This window comes from Lithobates pipiens, unplaced genomic scaffold (assembly GCF_037356315.1).
Source record: "Lithobates pipiens isolate NorthernLeopardFrog02 unplaced genomic scaffold, aLitPip1_a1.2 Scaffold_82, whole genome shotgun sequence".
In the NCBI taxonomy this organism is placed as follows: Eukaryota; Metazoa; Chordata; class Amphibia; order Anura; family Ranidae; genus Lithobates; species Lithobates pipiens.
The window spans coordinates 833,771-854,333 of NW_027507906.1; the positions used below are offsets into that span (position 1 = coordinate 833,771).

General features: G+C 46.5%; 1 long non-coding RNA gene and 1 pseudogene across 1 annotated transcript; both read left to right on the top strand.

Moving 5' to 3' along the window:
• Positions 1-575: 575 nt before the first annotated feature.
• Positions 576-1,605, top strand: LOC143973443 (uncharacterized; annotated as a pseudogene).
• Positions 1,606-1,682: 77 nt separating this feature from the next.
• LOC143973444 (uncharacterized) lies at positions 1,683-18,366 on the top strand. Its single transcript, XR_013272038.1, has 3 exons — positions 1,683-2,325; positions 6,087-6,134; positions 14,184-18,366. It is a non-coding gene; the product is annotated as an uncharacterized LOC143973444 (long non-coding RNA).
• The last annotated feature ends 2,197 nt before the right edge of the window (positions 18,367-20,563 follow it).

The window sequence follows — 20,563 nt, forward strand, 5'->3', positions numbered from 1 at the left end:
AAGACACAACCTCACACTTCCAGCTCTAGCACTAACTGACACTGACAGCCTGCAACCGCTAAAGGTTATATGTGCCTGCTGTGATGTCACTAGTGGGAGGAGCCAATCACTGCGCAGGAAGACAGAGACACTGTTGCCATAGCAACAGTGGCAGTTGGGAGCTCAGAATATGAATCTGGCAGTTAGAAAAAAAAACTTAACCCCTTCCTGTCCACAACAAATCTTTTCACCTTTCAAACACTTGTTCAATTCTGCAATTTTTTAAATAGAAAATAATATATTATGACGTGTTCACCACTCACTGTTATCTCACATGTATATTATTATTTATTATTATTAAGTGTTCTTATAAAGCAGGCATGTCCAAAGTCGTAATGATCCAGTTTTGAACGGCCTGGCCGGTGTTCTGGGATGAGGGCGACCGCGCAATTGTCAGGTAAAGCAATTCAGTGCCGAATCGCAAAAAGGGGGTAAATCCTCCCAGGGTTGAAATGGTTAAATAAAGAGTAGGGGGGGGGTCACACAGTGACGTCACGTGTCATCAAAAGCGGCTTTACCGACAACTATCCGCAGCGCAATTCAACAACGTAATTTCCGGTCGGAAGTCCCGCCGAATTCTCCTCCACACCATGTTAAACAAGCTATAGAAAGCCCGAGCGTGAGCGTTGGCGCTACTGCGCATGTGCGATGTTGGCACGGCCCCGCGGTGCATGATGGGAGTTGTAGTGCCGGAGGCCGGCGTCACGTTGCTCAGGGCTGGTGAGCGGGAGGAGGCGGTGGCGGCTGAGGTGGTAGCTATAATGTCTCTGGTGTCCTACACTAACAGTGAGGACAGCGGCACGGACTCGGAGACGGCACAGGAGCCACGGAAGGAGACTTCACTCCCTCTCCTCCGGCTCAGGCCGAAGCCGCGGCCTATCCTGAGCCCTACAGCCACCAGGGGGAGCAGCACAGCCCCGGGTACTATGGGCCGCCAGGAGGGGTGTACGGCCTGCCCTACTCGCCTGGATACGGGCCCCTCCTAACTAACCCTGCCAGCCCGGGGCATGGGGCCTATAACAGCCAGGTGCCTTGGGCTGTCAGTTACCCCAATATGGGGTACAGTCCTGCAGGGTACCCCCCACCTGGCATGAACCTGCCTCCACCACAGGGGGCGCCAGTGGGCAACATGCCCCCAGCTCATGGAGGGCCACCAGGGATGAACTTGCCACCCTCTCAGGGGGCATCTGGTATGAACTTGCCACCCCCTCAGGGGGCGTCTGGAATGAATTTGCCACCCCCCGCAGGGGGCAGCAAGCATGAGCCTTCCCCCACCTCAAGGGTCATCGGGGATGAACCTGCCCCAGGGGTCATCGGGGATGAACTTGCCCCCCACCGCAAGGGGCATCGGACATGAACCTCCCCCCACCACAAGGGTCGTCTGGGATGAACTTCCCCCCGCCGCAAGGGGCATCGGGGATGAACTTCCCCCTGCCGCAAGGGGCATCGGGGATGAACTTCCCCCCGCCGCAAGGGGCATCGGGGATGAATCTCCCCCCCGCCGCAAGGGGCATCGGGGATGAATCTCCCCCCCGCTCAAGATGCATCGGGGATGAATCTCCCCCCCCCCCCGCTCAAGGGGCATCGGGGATGAATCTCCCCCCCCCCCGCTCAAGGGGCATCGGGGATGAATCCCCCCCCCCCCGCTCAAGGGGCATCGGGGATGAATTTTCCCCCGCCGCAAGGGGCAGCGGGGATGAACTTGCCCCCTGCCACAAGGTTCATCAGGAATGAACCTTCCCCCACAGCAGCGGGGCATCGGGCATGAACCTACACCCGCCCCAAGCTGGCCAGGCTATGAACTTGCCCCCATCCCAGGGGTCCACAGGAATGAACCTCCACCCCTCGCACAGCGGGCCTGGTATGCCCCCCTCCCCCTGGCAGCCCAAATATGAACCTATCACCCCGGCACTTCAGGACTGAATTTGCCACCACCCCAGGGTGGCTCCGGACAACACATGCCCTCTCCCCAGAACGCACACGGCATGAGCCACCCTCCCCAGCAAGGCGGGCACGGAATGAATCTCCCTCCCCGCATTCTGGTCTCAAGTTGCCTCCCCCGATGGGCGGTCACGATTTGAACCTCCCACCTCCGCAGGCTGGGTTGGGCCTGCTGCCGGCAATGAACATTCCCCCTCCACAGCTGAGCCACGTATGCCGACTTCCAAACCCCCCAGCCACGGGCTGAACCTTGCACCCCCGGAGAGCGAGAGCTTGGGGAACTCCAAGCCGAGGAAGCGATCGGAGCCAGTCAGGATCAGCGTCCCGGAGCTCCGCGGTGGAGATGTGAGTATTCCGATATAGATTGGCGGTGTCGACCAATGAGGCTTCAGATATCAGTGGGTGGTGTGAGCTTTATTTTTATTTTTTTTCCTTTCACAGTAAGTGCACAGAGAAAGAGATACGCTGACGGTAGGGATGAGCTCAGGAGTGTTCAGAGTCCCAACCTGCCAAAAAAACTGTCTCTGTGGACAGCCAATCGTAAGTGGAGGAGGCATTCAGGTATTCGCACCCCTTGTACATGTGTGGCATCGGGGTGGGAAATGCATCAGCCACTTATGATTGGCTGCCTGCAGTGACCGTTTCCTAAGACGTCTCAGGACTGAGCTCAACATGGGTTTGTTTACTAACAAACCTCATGTGATCACCAAGTCGCAGATGGCCTGGTGATCACATGATCTGGAGCAGTAATGGGGAACCTTGGCACCTCAGATGTTTTGGAACTACATTTCCCATGATGCTCCTGCACTCTGCAGTGTATTTGAGTTTCATGGAAAATGTGGTTCCAAAACATCTGGGGTGCCAAGGTTCTCCATCACTGATCTAGAGTCCTGCTGATTGGATTCTAACTAGTCCACCCGATCTCATGATCTGGTTGGTTAGTAGAGACCAGGAGCCTTTGGGGAGTCGCACGTTCTCGTGGTTGGCAGTGTGCACTCTTAGCATGACGGGGAGAATTAACTTTGGCTCTCCACAGCGAGAGCCAACCTATCGTACGTGGTGGAGGCTTTCAGGTAGACATGTCCTGCTCCCTGGCAGGATAGCTCAGGCGGGTTGGGATTCGTATCTGAACACTACTGAGCTCAACCATGGTTGACAGCTGGAACACAAAACGATCTGCACCCAGGAACCTAGTCCATAAGTACGTGGTGTAGCCAAACCTTTAAACCCTTGTTGAAAGTCAAAGGTCTTGATGCCCTCAGAATAATGGGTGTCCTTGGAGCTGAAACGTGCAGGAAGGGCACACCGACCTTGTGCATTACCAGAGATAAAATATATTTAATGAGTAAAAACAAAAGTCGTGCTCACAAAGAAATGTTTAAAAGAGGCTTGACATTGCTCAAAGAGTTTTGAAGCTGTGTCTTCTAGACATCCTTCAACCTGGCACTGGGTGTATAGGAGGATCCAGATGGTATCTCAAGTGGCTTACACGTTACGAGGGAGGACCCTCTTCATCAGAGCCTTAGCAGTGGTCTCCACTAGAACAAATGGGTTTGTTTACCAACCAAGCTCATGTGTTCACCAAGTCATAGCTCACCTGGTGGTCGTATGATCTAGAGTGGAGGTCTCCAACCTGCGGCCCTTTGCTAGCCTTTATCCGACCCTTGGAGCACTATGCCCTTCCAATGATATGAGGCAATATTCCTCCCACTGGCACCAACAATGAGGCACTATATCTCACACTGATACCAATGATGGGGTACTATTACTACCACTAATGCCAATGGTGGGGCACTACTGATCATAAACCCCGAGGCCATGTGTATTCTCATTGATGTTGGCCTGGGTCATTTTCCACCTCCACTGGCCACAATCCGCCCCCCCCCCCCCCCCCTTATGTCTGAAGGACAGTAAACTGGCCCTTTGTTTGGAGACCCCTGTCCTGGTCTAGAGCCATGCCGATTGGTTTCCAACTAACCCACCAGATCGCATGACCTGGTTGTTTAGAGACTAGGAACTTTTGGGGGCCAGAGCACTCTCATGCCAGCAGTGTGCACAGCTGTACGCTCTTAGTATAGTATGAAAGGGAACGTCAATTTGGTTAGGTTTATACTACATTCTGTTTTTCTCTGCAGGTAGTGATTGCACTATTGGCAAAGAAGCCAGTAGATAACCTGTTTACCAGCCCTTACAAGCTCTCCGTCCTGAAATGATCCCCGGCAGGAGAGGAGGGGAAGCTGGAAGTACTGTGAGGGTGGGCTTGGGGAGCTCTCGGGAGGGGCTAGGCAGTAGAAGGTTGGGGAAGGGGTGGTGGGGGTGGCATTTAGAGGAACTGATCCCCCTATATTGCTGTATCTGCAACTTGGAATACATTTAGTGTGATGGTCAGTGAAAAGAATGTCCCTTACATTGGTGGTCAGTGGGAAGAATGTCCCTTACATTGGTGGTCAGTGGGAAGAATGTCCCTTACATTGGTGGTCAGTGGGAAGAATGTCCCTTACATTGGTGGTCAGTGGGAAGAATGTTCCTCAGATAGGTTGTCATCTGTCTTGCCACTGATCACCAATGTATGGAACGTTCTTGCCACTGATCACCAATCGTTGATGACATAGCAAAACATGGTGGTGTAACGACGTATTCGGTGACCCATCGCAGTTTTCTACTGAAGTGACGCTCCGTGGCCGCCATCTTGCTACACCCCACACTCGTCCACAGTAAACCTACACTAAGAAGGGGGAAAGCGGACATCTTGTTACACCCACTGGTGTTTTTGCATTTTACATGTATTTATAACAGTAAAGTGAGTTTCTATAGTGAAATAAACTTACAACTCCGTCTGACGACTTGGATCTTGAATTTTAAAAGCAGTGGCAACCCCGCTCATCTCACAGGTTTGCTAATCTGACAGAAATTCACTGCTTTTAAAATTCAACATCTAAGCAGTCAGACGGAGTTCTAAGTACCGTATTTCACTATAGAAACTCATTTACTGTTTATAAATACGTCTTAAATGCAAAACTCCGGTGGGTGTAACAACATGTCCGCTTTCCCCCTTCTTAGTGTATCCTTGCTGTGGATGAGTGTGGGGTGTAGCAAGATGGCGGCGACGGAACGTCACTTCCGTAGCAAACTGTGATGGGTCGCCGATTATGTCCTTACAGCGGCATCGGATCAAGCACTTCCAGAAGAGATGAGGATCTCAGCTGGTCAGCACTGGATCCGTTCGGGGGGTTGAGTATCAAATGTGCTGGGCACATGACCAGGTATGCAGGGGCTTCTTTAAAGCGCACCCCCCCCCTCTTCCAATTTGAGTCCTGATTACCTGAAGGTGGTATCTGCACATTTCAGATTCTCGCCCATCCAGTGGATCCAGCATTGCCCGGAGGGGGTGCTTCTTCAGCACCTAGCTTACTACAGCACCAATGGAGAGCGAAAGTGGATAGTGCCAGAAGAGGAGGCAAGTGATCTTTCTGTGCAATATCGTTGAACAGAGCAAAAAAGTCTTATCTGGATTATTATTACAAAATCAAAAAAGACCTCACCATCACTTTTTAAAATTTTTACAATAACAGGTTGCAAAGTGTTTGTGTGTTGCATTGCCAAGAAATGCTGACGTGCTGCATTTTTATGCACTGCATACCTACAGACTTGTTTGATGTGACAAGGGCCCATAGAGAGCAATTGCTTTCTCAGTGTCCATGTGTAGAGCTTGCATTGATCGATTTTTCACCCGGTGTGATTGAGTCCTACTTAGCTGTGCATGCTCCTGCCAGGCCCTACTTAGCTGTGCATGCTCCTGCCAGGTCCATACTGTAGGAGCTGCACTGCCACGGCTGCTAATTCTCCTGTCCGGTCCCTCCGAATTTTTCTGGGCGTGTGTGAAGAAAATCTCAACCATTGCTAACGTGAGACAGAAGTACAGTTATCCATTAAAGAGTCAGCTGATAATGTGAATATACATGGGACCGCCTGTGCCAACTACATTGACCCTTCAGCCTTGCCAATGTAATTTTTGTGTTTGGAAAGTCATTGCGTGTTCTGTTTCTGCTACGAGGCTTAATCTGATCTTATCAGTAATTTTGTTCTTTTGTCATTTTATTTTGCAGTCCGACTCGGAGGAAGATGAACCATTCCGGAAGAAAGCAGCAAGTCAGGTAAGCAAACAGAGGAAGATTACTGCATAACCATGACACCCATTAGGGGGTCCCTGGTGAAGACCAGTTGGCTCCTCATGTGTTCAGACTAAGAGGCCAGCCACTTCCACCTGGTGGTGTTATAACCTCTCCTTTAAGCATGGCTCCACCCCAGACCCTATCAGGGAACCCTATATTAACCTGTGCACTGCAAACCAGCGGTGCTGATCAACCATTGTGTATTCACTGTGTGTTTGGCTGTTTCTTGCTTGCCGTGTGCTCTATGTTTGTCTCTGTTACCGACCTTGGCGTGTTCTCAACGATTCCTGTCTGCTTGTGACCTTGACCTTTTGGCATGTCCCCGACCAACCTTGTCTGCCTGTGACCCTGAACCTTTGGCGTGTACTCTGTTGTTCCTGGCTGCTAGTTGCCCTGACCTCTGCCTTATCCCTTTACTATCTTTGTTGTTCCAGCCTGCTCCTTCCTTCTCCTGTAGTCTACTGTGAGCGTGAGCTGTGAGACCCTGGGGGCCGCGACCTGGAGTCAGACTGCAGCGAAGTCCATCCTCACCACTGGAGGCTCTGGTGAACACCTGCTGGCTCTTAGACTCCACACCCTGGGGAATCTATGCTCTAGCTCCCACTGGGATCTGTGTTAGTGATCCAGTAGACCTGCATCCTGAATCTCCCTGGGTAAAATCCGCAGCAGTCAGTCCTAAGGTCCATTACCTTAGCGGTGCACTTCCGACTCCTACAGAGTGCATCTGTCACCTCTGGTCTCAGGTGACCTGACAATGAGCTTTTGGACTTGTCTGCATGTTAACTCCAGTTCTTGACCCCCTGAACTACCCGTTGTAACAGTGGTAGATGATTGGATGAGCATCTTGTCCACTCCTTTTGGTAATTGATTTTTGAGGAATGGTAGCTGGTGTCTTAGATAAGAATAGTAATTCCTTCTAATGACAGTGCTCCAGCCTCCTGAAAGACAGGTCTAAACTGGAAGCCCAGTACACAACCTGCCATGATGGAGATATAGATAGACCATTGTATAGCTATCCTGTCTTTTGGGGTAATTATTGAAGGTGGTAGGTGTATTTTAGTTTGTAAAAGTGTAAAGGTGTTTGGAATATTTGTATAAATATGATGTGGGAAATTAAGTTTGCTTTTTTTTTTTTCCGTATTTTCTTTTTGTTCCATACTGGAAATTGAAGTTTATAGAAGTACAGTATATAGTTTATTTGTACAGAAATATTCAAATTATTAGATTTAAATATAGCATTTTTGCTGCATGAACTAAAGTAGCTATAAATGTCTCTATCCAGATTTATAGCTACCCTAAAGGCAAGTGCTTGTTGGAAGATTCTTTTATGACCTGGCCTTTTCTCAATAAACACTACTTCTGTCTGTTGGCCAAGTCACACAACAAATAGCATTGGGTGCCAGTAATATGGTAATAGGCAGATGTCTCTCTGCTTATCCTTCTTCGGGAGACATCTATTCTACATAGAAGTTTACAGATGGTCATTTGACTTCCAGAAGATGGTATAAAGTTGGTGATGTGCAGCATTTTGCCATGGGCAGGCAACTCTCAGATTTCTTTTGGACTTCAGTCTTCTGGCTGATGCATCTTTTCTTCTCTTTTCCGATTGCTTTTCTTATCCATTCCATGACAAAACTGCCTTATTATTTGACTGTTGGCATAATCTTTTTTAGATTTAGCCAAAAATACATACTAGTAAATCTGAAAGCATTAGAAGAACAGTATATACAGCCATCCGTTTTTTAAGCAACAAAATACCCTTTATAAGTTGTATTTATTTTACAGGTTAAACCAATCTATAGGGTTCTGCCACTACACAGTGTACCTTTGTATTATGAAAGGTATGATCCTCAAAATGTTGAATGATTTATGGCATTTTTATTATTCATTTTTTATTATTAGTAATGGCGGCAATCTTCGATTTTCATCATGACTGTTACATTGCGGTGTACAGATCGGACCATTTTGACACTATTTTGGGACTATAAAAATGCACTGATTGCTGTGTAAATGTCATTGCCAGGGAAGGGGCTAAACATTAGGGGGCGATCAAGGGGTTAACTATTGTTCCCTCAGCGTTTTCTAACTAGACCATGACAGAGATCACTGCTCAGGATCACTGGGATCAGTAGATCCCTGTCACGTTGCTAGGCAGAACAGGGAAATGCCTTGTTTTCATCTCCCTATTCTGCCTCTCCGTGCCACGATCGCGGGCCACCGGCGGACATCGGGTCCATTGGAGCGTGCCCGCTAGCCGCCGATGACGAAGTGACGTACAGGTACGTGGTTTCGCGCACCTGTGCCACTATGTCGACAAGTGGTTAAGATTTACACAAGCTTACACAAGGCTAAGGACTCTCTTCCCACCCAATATGTCTGCAATGGGTGCCTGAGCAGCAATCAGCAAACATTAACACTGTTTATCTAATTTGCTAGTTGTTCTTTTTCAACCTTTGTGACTGGCTAGAGTTGGCACCAAGAGCACAAGTCCTTGTCCCAACTGTCCTGCTAGAACACTGCCCCTCTTGCTGAAGCCGTACCCTCCGCCATATTGTGCCACACTCCATGCCAGAGGCCTCCATACAACATTCCCGGCTTTTGACCTTTATATTCCAAGGAAGGAATGTCCACACATGAATTGATTTGCTGCACTTTACTGATGGTAGTCAGGAATGGCATAACAGTCGCATCACATTGATACATATTCTTCAGTCACTCGACATAGTCAGTCACATTTAGTGGACAATCTTTAGTAGTCACGTGTGAAAGCATATGCAGCACTTTAAGCAGCCATCTCCCTCTGACAGTCTCTGCTTCTACCCAGGGTCATTAGTATTCTCTACAGTCACCTCTTCCATAAGTACACCTCTTCCTGGACCCTTCAGGGGAATAGCCTCACTCATGGAACTCTTGGCCTGGCCTAAAAAGCCTTTTATAATCCAACACTAGGCCCCACCTCTATTAGGGTCAGAAAGTCTACAGCCGGCTCGACATCACCAAAGGGCTGCACATTAAATTCAATGAATAATCAGTGTCAAAGCCAGCAGGCACACAACAAGATATAGTCAAAGACTATGGACATGATACAAGAGATGGTCAGAGACTGTGGCTATAATATAAGAGATGGCTAAAGTCTGTTGATATGATTCAAAAGATGGTCAGAGACTGCAAACATTATACTAGAGACAGATGGTCAGTGATTGCAGACACAGTAGAGGAGATGGTCGGAGACTACAGACATGATACTAGTGATGGTAACAGACTGCAGACATGATACAAGAGATGGTCAGAAATTGCAAGTGTTATACAAGGATTAAAGATGGCCAGGGACCGTAAATATGCTGTAGGACAGGGATATCCAATTATCGGACCTCCAGCTGTTGCAGAACTACAATTCCCATGAGGCATAGCAAGACTCTGACAGCCACAAGCATGACACCCAGAGGCAGAGGCATGATGGGACTTAGTAGTTTTACAACAGCTGGAGGTCCGCTAATTTCATATCCCTGCTGCAGGAGATAGTCAAACTGTATACATGCTATAGGATTTGCTGGAGACTGAGGACATGCTCCAATAAAATGCTAAAAAATACTAAAACTCACAGCTATAACAGGGCAATAAGGAAACACAGATTAATTAGTGTCTGCAGGGGCCCAGAGGGCTGCAAGTTGGGCAGCAGGGATAAAGACTGATGCTGCATACACATGAACGCAATTCTCGTTGGAAAAAGCTCTGATGGTTTTCCCAACGGAATTCGGCTCAAGCTGCCTTGCCTACACATCAAATTCCGATCATTTATAACGCGGTGACGTACAACACGTACGACGGGACTAGAAAAAGGAAGTTCAATAGCCAGTAGCCAAAAGCTTCTGTCTCGTAGTTGAATCTGAGCATGCGTGATTTTTGGCGTTTCAGAATTGCATACACATGATCGGAATTACCGATAGAAAGTTTTTCCGTCTGGAAAATTGAGAACATGCTATCAATGTTTGGCTGGTGGAAATTCAGACAGCTAAATTCCGATGGAGCATACACATGGTTGCATTTTCCGATGAAAAGCTCTCATCAGTCTTTTTCTGGCCGGAATTCCGATCGCGTGTACGCGGCATGACATCCATGAAGCACATATGCAAATTAAGTGAGTGCAAGGCCTCATGGTAAATGTGGTCTCAGGGAGCAATGGAATGCACATAAGCACAAATGACCCAGCCTGGAAGTTCAAGAATGCAACCTTGGAGATTTGAGGGCAGTGTAAACAGAGCGCAAAATAGAATTGCCATCTCATCCCTTTAAACCCAAACACATATGAATTACACAGGTTCTGAGGCGAATTAAATGCAGATAAGGCACCAAGTGAGTTTAATTACCACCTTAATCAACCATATAACCTGTGTAATTAAGATGTGTTCAGATGTAAAGGGATGAGGTGGCAACCATAGCGAAAAAAAAAGACTTTGTACAATTCATCCCCCATTCCAGCATGAATTATTTTGTCAATCTACATTTGATTAAAAAAAAAAAAGGTTAAATTATGCTTTATTTTCACCTGTGGCTTCCCCTGCATGGGCAAAGAAAAGCTTTACTTCAAGCACAAGTAGTTATCCAAATATTCAAATATTGAAAATCTTGGATGGTAATTTGTAAGGGCCGGTTCACACTACAGGCGCGGCGAGGCGTCTCCGACTTGCCTCGCCGCGACCTGCGGCGACCTCAGCGGTGACTTGCAGAGGACTTCTGTATAGAAGTCAATGCAAGTCGCCCCCGAAGTCGCCCAGAAGTAGTACAGGAACCTTTTTTCTGAGTCGGAGCGACTCGAGTCGCTCCTCTCAGAACGGTTCCATTGTACATAACGGGGGCGACTTGCGGGAGCGAGGCGAGTCGTGTCGCCTCGCATCGCCCGCTGTGTGAACCGGCCCTAAGTGGACACCAAAACTTTTGATTCTGCTGTCTAAATTGTTCCCTTTCCGGATCGAACGAAAACATTTAACACCTCTGGGATATCTGCATCCTTCAAGCAATACTACTCACAGCTATATAACCTTCTGCGCGCAACCCCTTCCGATCGGTCCCTCCCCTCTCCCGACCCTACACAAGATTATATTCTGGAGACTGCCCTACCTACTGTTGACAAAGCGGATGCGACAGCGCTTGATTAGCCCCTGATTACCTCTTAATTCTTACAGGTCATCAAAGCCCTTAAAGTGGGCAAATGCCCGGGTCCTGACGGCTTTACGGCCCGGTTTTACAAAACCTTTGCCCCCCAACTTGCACCCCTTCTGACAAAGGCCTTTAACTCGGTGGACAGTTTCAACCTCCCCTCCAAAGAATCTTTATCTGCCAACATCTCTATTATCCCTAAACCAGGCAAGGACCCATCCCAGTGCAGCAGCTATAGGCCCATCTCCATACTTAACATAGATATTAAGTTATTCGCAAAAGTTCTAGCTACCCGTTTGTCCCCTCTACTACCTACAATTATCCATAGTGATCAAGTGGGGTTTGTCCCTGGTAGAGAGGCTAGGGACAACACCACCAAAACGATACACCTTATATCCCTGATCCAACGTAAAGGCCTGAAAGCCTGCCTTTTATCTTTCGACGCTGAAAAGGCCTTCGATAGGGTCAGCTGGAGGTTTCTACAGCTGTCCCTAGAACAGCTGGGCCTCTGGGTTCCCTTCATCTCTAAAGTTATGTCCCTATATTCCCGACCCTCTGCTACGGTCCTAGTCAACGGTACCACATCGGCTCCCTTTGACATTGCAAATGGCACCAGGCAGGGCTGCCCCCTGTCCCCCCTCCTCTTTGTCATCATAATTGAACATCTGGCCTGCGCCATACGTCAAAACCCCTCCATTCTCGGTATTCAAACTCCATCTGCACACCACAAATTTTCCCTGTATGCCGACGACCTCCTAGTGTATATCCAGAATCCACACATTTCACTGCCATCCCTGCTTAGGGAATTCCAACGTTTTGGCACCCATAGTAACTTTAAGATTAATATAACTAAGACGGAAGCCCTTAACATATCCCTCACCCCCTCCACCCTGTCCCTTCTAAAATCTAATTTCTCCTTTAGATGGCAGACCAAGGGGATTTCTTACTTAGGGATCATTATACCCTCAAATCTAGCTAACTTGTTCTCCCTAAACAATATTCCTCTACTCTCCCGAATACGGAAAGACCTCGAGGAGTGGGGTGGGTATTCATTGTCATGGTTCTGAAGGATCAATACCCTAAAGGTGGACACCTTACCCAAATTCCTGTATTTATTCCAAACGGTTCCCATCCACGTCCCCAAATCATTTTTTACCTCCCTGCGCTTACTAGCCACCAGATTGATGTGGAACCGGGGACTTCCCAGAGTTAAATTTAAATTGCTTACGCTTCCGAAGACAATGGGAGGAACAGCTCTCCCTGATTTTGAGACCTACCATACAGCTGCCCATATGGCTCGCATCATAGAATGGTTCCCCCGCCCTCTTCGGTGACCGTTGAACAAGACCTTTCTCCTGCAGACTCCGGGCTCTTTTATGGGGTTACAAACAAAACTACACTCGCTTGACATCCTTATCCCCACCGACTTTGGCCTCCTTGAAGCTATGGCATAGGAAAGGACTTAACATCACCCTCTCCTCTGACCCAGGCCCCCTGACGTCCCTTTTTGTCCATCTCGCTCTTCCACAAGGTACATGGGGCAGCTTCCCTAGGGTCCTTTAAACGCACGGAGTGGCCACAAGCTTACACATTTGTACACTCCTCACAGTGGACTCCGGTCCCTCCGGCAGGCACTGGAGACTGGCTCACAGCCTTACATATGTCCACATTTACCAAACACCTACACTCCTCCTCTCAAATACATCGCAAGCTTACCAGCTTTGAGGAAATATGTTCGCTTTCAGAAACTCCCAAACACCTCCTTTCCTCCTTATATAACCTACTGCAGACTTTAGCACAAGATCAACTCCCGCATTACACTAGGATGTGGTCTGCGGACCTGGGTGAAGACATCTCTGTGCCGGAATGGCAAACCTCTTTTCATTTCACGCATAAGTCAACCATCTCCTGCTACTCTCAAGAAAAGAACTACAAGCTCTTGTCCAGATGGTACACAGACCCTGCAACTTTGCAAAAAAAATCTTCCCGTCTGCACCAGCCACTTGCTGCCGCTGTGAAACCTCAGTCGGAACATATATGCATGTCTGGTGGGACTGTGAGAGGATCCGCCCCTTCTGGACACAGGTTTTCGAATGTTATAATCTTATAGCTGATAGACCAGTTCCTATTTCTCCGAAAATTGCATTACTCTCCATACTGCCCGGGTCTATAAAATCGCAGAGGCAATGATTGCTTTGTTTCTTTATGTCCTCTGCTAGGCAACTGATACCCGCTTATTGGAAGACAAAAGAATACTCCCCCATTGTCACGGTGGGTATCAATTATGAATGATACCATGAGAATGGAGGAGATGCTGGCATTGGACAATGACACATACACCAAATTTATAACCCAATGGTCGATCTGGCTCCGCTTCTCCTCCTCTGACACTTTGTTGAACAAAATCTCGAACACATAGGGACACTCTGGGCTCCCTTTTACCCTACCCCCCTGTACATAACCCTTACCCCCTCTCCCCATCCCTCTACTCTCCTTCCTCCCTGCTGTTCTGTTCACCCCCCTACCACCTTGTTCCTTCTTTGTTTTGTTCTTCTCTTTCCTCGCTTCTCTCTGTCTCCTTTATGTTATTTATTACCCATTGCCTCATGTAGAAACCCCTGAGCATCTCTCATTGGTATAACCTCATGGATCAGAGAATAGGTTCTCTTCCCAATTCTCCAAGCTTACTGACGGGGACCAGCTATGGACGAAAGTCGTTGACTGGCCTCTCGTAAATGTATTTCTGTTACTGTTCTTTGCATACATTTATCTCATGTTTTTTTCTTGAAAAGCACCAATAAAAATATTTTCAACACTAAATTGTTCCCTTTCACAGACACCTGTTTACTAGTTGTCATCTTGTTTCTTACACAGATATGAAAGGAAAAGCCTTCTCCTTCTACCGGAAAGATAGTGGACCAGTAGAAATTTCACCCGAAACATTTGAGACCTTCACTGCATTCACTTTGTGCCTGAGAACATGTACAAATCTCACGGAGAACATGCTAATGTTCAAACTCTTCGATATGGTCAACATGAATAAATTCGCCATGCTGCTTGATGCCAACCCAAGCACCTTCACTGGAGCCGACTTACTGATCTTTTATGAAGATCTGCAAATGAGCTTCCACTTCCCGAACGTGGATGCTAACAAGTGGAGGAGTATATGTGTGGCATTTGATTCAGATTCTGGAAGACTACTGTTCTGGCTCAATGGAAAACTGTATCAAAGTGAAGATGTACAGAAAGGGTTGACAGATTTTGTACCAATGAGTATAGTTATTGGGAGTAGTTTTGTTGGCGAAGAACATTCAGCGGTAGCTCAAATAACCGATGTCAACATGTGGAGCACAGTGTTAATGTCACACGAAATAGAGAGGTTTACTACAAATAAAGTGACAGGTGATGTGATTAACTGGAGATTACTAAATTATAAAACAAGGGGTGTAGTAACTATTGAGCCAGGCCATTGTTCGGAACATTCATGGAACATTTAGAAGGACCGTAGGTTTGTAAAATATAGTAGGCCTGATGTTTTACGAGAGGTCACTTCTTATGTTTCTCATGGTTTATAACATTTCTGCAAATCTCATGCACATGTATATCTGAAGTGATTCCATTCAACCGTATGCAAAAAAAAAAAAAAAAAAAATAGGTGGGAAGCACTGCAGGGAACTTCGTCAGGAAGGGTATCACCCAGGACTCCTGTTAGAAACCATCTTTGCATGAGTGTCAGTTAAAAACTGAATGGCATAAGCAGTGTACTGTGTAGTGTCCTGCACAACCTCAAAAAAGGGACACCATGGCACCAACAGAAGTTTGAAAATGAAGGTTCAACTGAAGAGGCAGTATAGATAAGCAGTATTGTAAGCTCATAGATATCCATAATGAAGATACCATCTGTGATTCTATGCTCCTTTTACATGCAGGTGAGCTTCCCTATCCTGGTTCATCTTCTGGTGGTGTTCTTGCACCATTTCCTCAAACAGCTCAATTGTCCACAAAAGATTGATTTTAATCCTTCCTTGCACAGGGAAAACTGGAGAGACTTATGCTTACATAAAATGTACGACACACTAAATACCGTTCACATCTCAATACAATCAAATAACAAGAAAAAGCGAAGACCAGTTGGTCATAGGTGAGCAAAAAAATGTTTTGTCTTATAGACATCATTGCGCATGGATCTAGTGGAGAGAAGGCTCTGAGAAATAGAAGCACATGAATATCATTCAGTAGAGTTACAGATAATTGACAAATATTATTGGTAGAACATTGTAGGCCACATCTTTGGGAAGTGGTAAGCAGCTTCAAATTTTTAGTGACCAAACAGACCCAATCTGGTCTGAACATAGTTAGAACATAGAGTTAGCTTCTCCCAAGGCAATAGGGACTTGTCCACGTAGACCCAACCTGCTCTGAACATAGATGTAATTTCTCTCAGAGCAATAGGGTCTTTACTCAACATAACCAATCTGCTCTGAACATAGAGCTAGCTTCTCCAAGGGCAAGAGAGTCTTTACCAAGCAGACCCAAGCTGCTCTGAACATAGATAAAATTTCTCTCAAAGCAATAGGGTCTTTATCCAGCAGACCTTACCTGCTCCATACACAGATCTAGCTTCTCTCAAGGCAATAATGACTTGTGTCAGTAGACCCAACCCGCTCTGAACATAGATCTAATTTCTTTCAGAGCAATAGGGTCCTTACCCAACATACTCAACCTACTCTGAACATAGAGCTAGCTTCTCCGAGGGCAATAGGGTCTTTACCAAGCAGACCCAACCTGCTCTGAACATAGATCTAATTTCTCTCAGAGCAATAGGGTCTTTCCCCAACAGACCCAACCTGTTCTTAACACAGGTCTAATTTCTCTCAAGGCAATAAGGTTTTTACCCAATACAACCAACAGATTCAACTTGCTTCAAACATAGATCTAGCGTCTCTCAAGGCAATAGGGACTTGTCCCAGCAGACCCAACCTGCTCTAAATATAGATGTAGCTTCTCTCAGGGCAATAAGTTTTTTTTTTATCCCAGCAGACCCACCCTGCTCTGAAGATAGATCCAATTTCTCTCAGGGCAATAGGAACTTTGCATGGCTGGGCAAAGTTCCTATTGCCCTGAGAAAATTTAGCGGGGCTGTCAGCTGTGTGTGGCTCCTCATACATTCGCATCATCCTTTTCTAGGGATCTATGAGTAAAAGTTCTACATGCTACCATTACAGAGGGACTTGTAGATCTCAATAGCACACAAGTGTGTGACTGTGAATGTAGCCCATTGATAACATTGTCTAACCTCATAATGATTCCATTCAACCGTACAGACCTGGGGCTGAGGGAAGAGTCTGCAGGAACTTGTGCAATGCCTCCATCCTGCATTGACAATGGTTGCGATGCTCTACAGCCCTAGTGCTCCACATGCAGTCCATCTGCCATCTGCGTGTGGCTCACAGGCTATTGGGCATCATAAAAAATTCAGAGTGACAGCGGGGAACTGGGTACTAGAATGCGCTCTGTATTCCAGCACTGTCACTGATTGAGAGAGACTGTACTGTTATCTCTGCCCAGAGTACAAGGGAAATTCCAGCCTGGGGAAGAGAGAGTGGTGCAGGAGCTGTGATGGGTTAGTGATAGAGGAGGGGGGGGGGGGGAGTTAAATATCACTGCCACTGACCACCATGTATGGAGGGTTAAATTTCACTGTCACCGACCAACAATGTGGGGGGGGGGTTGATTGTACTTACACCAGGGGCATTATTATTGCACCTGCTGACACCAGTATTGGGGGCTATTATAGCATTCACTGACACCAATGCTGGGGGCTATCATTGCATCCACTGACACCAATACTGGGAATTTATTATTTCACTCACTGACACCAATGCTGAGGGCTATTTTACTCCACCTTCAATGTGTACTGCAATACAAAAAACGTAGCAGGACCAAAGTTTTGGGTGCTGAGGTACAAAAATGCTCTGTATGGTGCAGCCCTCTGCAGGTATCAGGGACAGCACTTGAGGCCCTCTATATTTTTCCGGTTGACTACCACTGCTCAACAGGCTCCAAATCAAAAAAGTAATAGATTTTTTTTTCTTTTATCAATGTGGGTGCATTTCATCTTTTTTTTTTTTTCCAAAGGGTGGACTATGCCTTTTGCATAGTAACAGCTCTTTAAAGATAGGGCTGCTACCAATTACTCTGTCTGTAAAGGTTATTGTTATTTTTTATAGTAATACTTTGGATTGCAAGTAACGTGGTTAACAAGCGTTTTGCAATATGCGCTATTTTGAAAAAATCCTGGCTCAGTTTGCGAGCATTGGCTTGCAAAACGAGCAGGATTCAGGCCTCTGCGGTCTGCATTACCTCATTTGGCCAGAGGTGCGGGGGCGCCGGTGACACTCTTGATTGTTTTCTAGCCTGTCTGAGTGTTTTTGAGTGACTCCAGTGCCCCCCCCCACCTCTGGCCACATGTGGTACTGCATACAATAGAAGACACTGTGGAACGAATTATCTGAGTTTCCATTGACTTCTATGGAGAAAAACACTTTGATATACAAGTGTTTTGGATTACAAGCATTCTTATGCAATGAATTATGCTCGTAATCCAAGGTACCACTGTATATCTCTTCCTCCATGGGGACTCAAAGTACTGTATCTGCTATTGAGGCAAATATCTTTGGTGCACTCAGAAGAATGTTATACTAAAGCCAATTTAGACAGGAGCCAACTAACCGACCAGCATGTCTTTGGAGTGTCGGAGAAAACCGGAGTACCCCCACGCAAACACAGAGAGAATGTGCAATCTACATGAAAATAGTGCCCTGAACAAGACTCAAACTGAGGATCCCAGTAATGCAAGGCAAAAGTGCTAACCACTAAGCCACTGTGTTGGCCCCTTGCCTGTGTGAGACCCACCCGGCCCCTCATTTGGGAATGCTGAAATACACATATTCAGCAAATACAATGTACAAGCTTGACTTCCCATGCATCAAGCCCAACGAATGATTGGAATATGTATATATGTTTTTTATGTCCAAATTAAAATTATTAAGACATTTTTGAAGTGTTGGTTATTGAATTTTATAATATTAATAAGTTTAGCCCATTGCTGAATAGCTGCTGTCGTTATGCAACGTCAGGTTGGCATGGCTGCACAAACCTCCATAGGTGTACGTCGGCACACGCCCGTGGTGCGACGCCGGAGCCGATGCACGCGGCCGGCCCCCACGATGTCTGCCGTGACCGGCAATCGCTCTTCAGAGAGACAGAACAGGGATCTGTCAATGTAAACAGACAGATCCCCGTTCTATCAGGGAAGCAGAGAGAGATCTGCTGTTCCTAGTAATCAGGAACAGTAATGTCTCTGTACTCCCTCCACAGTTAGAAACACCTCATCAGAGTCCTGCACACAGGATACCTGAATGCCACCTTCCAATATCCAACAAACTTTCCTTAGTGAACTTTCCAGACTGGATCCTCCAGGGGGAACATTTTACCCCTTGATTGCCCCCTAGTGTTAACTCCTCCCATGCCAGTTACATTTATACGGTAATCAGTGGCTATTTATAGCTCTGATCGCTGTATAAATGTCAATAGTCCCAAAAAAGTGTCAAACATGTCCGATCTGTCTGCCGCAATGTTGCAAAAATCGCTGATCACCGCCATTACTATTAAAAAAAAAATTATAATAAAAATGCCATAAATATTTCCCCTATTTTGTAGACGCTATAACTTTTGCGTAAACCAATCAATATTACGCTTATTGCAGGTTTTTTTTTTACCAAAAATATGTAGAAGAATACATTAAAGACTAAAGTGATGAAGAGTTTATTATAGCAAAATGTAAAACAAAATTGTTGTTTTTTTTTTTTTATTAATTGTCGCTATTTTTGTTTATAGCACAAAAAATAAAAAATGCAGAGGTAATCAAATACCACCAAAAGAAAGCTCTATTTGTGGGAAAAAAGGGACATACATTTTGTTTGTGTACAACGTCGCATGACCACGCAATTGTCAGTTAAAGCGACGCAGTGCCGTATCGCAAAAAATGGCCTGGTTATTAAGGGGGCAAATCCTTCCGGAGCTGAGGTGGTTAATAGCAATAAAGCATATCTAAATAATAACTAATGATATATTACAGCTTACCAATCTTCAAATGTGGTGGTTGCATTCATTTTCTTTTTTCAGGCTAAGAACATTTTCTTCAAGTATGGAAAATATATGTCGATCTTGCTAGAAATACAATGTCTTTGTCATTTCCTGTGTAGTGAACTGAAAGCACAAATAAAATTATCTTTCTTCTAGAAACAACATTTTTTTCATCTCCCATATAACAGAGATAAAGAGAGAAAGACTTGCTTGAAGTCCAGTTGGTGCCAAGAGAACAGCTTCAAAGGCCCGTGGTGATGGGCTGTTGCTTGCTTCAAGCAGGTTTTGTATTCCAATACAAGTTTACAAGAATGCAAATCACGCTTGAAGAAAGTCAAATGCAGTTCAGAAGGATGTCAACTGCAAGTTAAACGCACCTGTCCGTGAATTCTGGTTGATCTCATAAGTATCTCAAACTGATGGCATTGACTGAAGCTGAAAGCCGGCTGGCATAGGCACTAAAAACATTCCCCTAGGTTTTAATTGAAGCGCCCACCCCCAAAACTGAATTGCCCCAGGTTCCTTTTCCAGTTTAGTGAGGCAGCAGTTAGACACACAGCAACAGTTGCTCCTGAAGCTCAATAAACAGGTTAGGGGTTGCTTTTCTTTCAAATTTATTGCTGAATACCTGGGATTGGGCCTAGGGGGTTATGGGATACTCCAGAAACCCTGAGCAGTAACAAAAGGACACTTTTCACTCTGTAGCTACTCCTAGGAACAGTCCCTTTAGTGGTAGCCCAAAAATGGACAGCATTGAATCACCATATGCGATGTCCCAGGTGTCAGGTCACCTTGAGGCGAGGTGACAGATGCACACCATAGAGATCAGGAGTGCACCGCAAGGTTGTGGACCCTACCGCTGACTGCTGCAGATGGGGGACAGATCCGACTGGGGTTAGAGCGTAAGATTCCCTGGGGCGCGGAGTCTAAGAGCCAGCAGGTGTTCACCAGCGCCTCTAGTGGGGAGGATGGACTTGGCTGCAACTGGCTCCAGGTCGCGACCCCCAGGGTCCCCCAGCTCACACCCACAGGAGGATAGGGATAGTGAGGGACAAAGCCAAGGTCGGGGCCACAAGCAGACAGGAATAGTCAGGGACACGCCAAAA